General features: G+C 33.4%; 1 long non-coding RNA gene across 1 annotated transcript; it reads right to left on the bottom strand.

Moving 5' to 3' along the window:
• Positions 1-233: 233 nt before the first annotated feature.
• Positions 234-1493, bottom strand: LOC113320801. The gene is made up of 2 exons (XR_003346300.1): positions 703-1493; positions 234-608 (listed from the first exon to the last, which is right to left on the bottom strand). It is a non-coding gene; the product is annotated as an uncharacterized LOC113320801 (long non-coding RNA).

Raw genomic sequence — 1493 nt, 5'->3', positions numbered from 1 at the left:
CTTAACTTTGTCGTCGTTAATTATTTTTTGAAATATTCACATTTGGTAGTGTTGTATCTACCTCCATAATATGTGATTCCAAGTGGCCATCCTAAGCTCTCTACAATAGTTAGGTCTATTGACCATCAGATTCTCACCTGGTAAACAGTCATTTGATCCATGTTTTCGAACTCCCTAATCGTGAAACATGACAAATAGAGAAAAATGACCATGCGAAAAATATAAAAAAAATGTATCAAAACTAATATAAATATAGAAAAATTAAGTAGCGGGATCGAAAGACTGCATTGCTTCCAGTGTAGATACATTAAGAATGAGAGCATGATTTTGAAGTTGCACTGTTCACAGCACAGGAAGTGTAAAACTTAAATTGTAGTGTAAAACTAAAAGAACTCAAACATCTGCTAAAAAGAAAAACAATAAAGAAGCACCTAAAGATGCTCCATGCATGTAGACATTTAAATCTACAAATTTCATGTCATCACGAGTTAGTGGATCTGATCAAGTCTTGATTCATATGCAGAAAAGTTACATGTAGCAAGGACCGGGTCTAGAAGCAAAACATCCCTTTCCGAAATATCCTTGGGTAGCTTCTCGTATATGAGAAGCTTGCAGTATTCAACATGAAATGTGCGTGAGAAAACTTTTCAAGGGAGAATACATTAGTACGGGCAACAATATAAATTTTTAATAAAGGAATACCTGCTGCCCATTGTCCTCATCGTGGTGCATCAATATCTTTCCAATTTTGATACGTTTGCAACATGCACGTAATGCATTCCATGCTTTCACCGCCGAAACGAAGCAGATAAAGACTTTAGTTAATAACTGATGACATAGTGGAGAGATATCAACACAATCAAAATCATTTGTACCCAAACCAATAACCAAACTCCGTGGTTAATAAATCAAAGAGTGGTTAAGAAGAAACCCATATTTTCCAAAAAAAAATTGGCAAGAGAACCGCATGAAAAAAAATACATGAAGAGCCCGTGAGGTACCATCGGAAATTCCATCAAAAAATGAATCTTAACCCATCTTCCAAAGCTCATATTGTATCATCAACATCTTCCAAAATAAAGTCTATTCAAAAGCAAAAAAATTCCAAAACTCGTATTGTATCATCAACATCTTCCAAATAAATTCTATTCAAAAGCAAAAAAAGATCAAGAAAATAAATACCAAAAAATCAGGATTTCACGATCCTATACCCGTATTTCCAAAGCTCGTGAGATATCATCAACATCTTCCAAATAAAATATAAGTAAAATAAAGAAAAAAAATATAAAAAAAAAACATGATTTCACGATTTTATACCTTGCATTAATCTATTAGTATGACAACAACGTTTTGGAAAAACCATTTCAATCCTCATGAGCTTCCACTGTGGCACCCATGAATTACACAAAAAACGAATAAGTAAGACAACAAAACCATTAACAGGAAGAGACATGAAAGAAAAAGAAAAACAACTGAAACCCTAGCAAAAAAGA

The sequence above is a fragment of the Papaver somniferum genome, chromosome 11, assembly GCF_003573695.1.
Source record: "Papaver somniferum cultivar HN1 chromosome 11, ASM357369v1, whole genome shotgun sequence".
In the NCBI taxonomy this organism is placed as follows: domain Eukaryota; kingdom Viridiplantae; phylum Streptophyta; class Magnoliopsida; order Ranunculales; family Papaveraceae; genus Papaver; species Papaver somniferum.
Note: the sequence above shows the minus strand (reverse complement) of the source record. Positions and strands in the feature narration are given on the sequence as shown.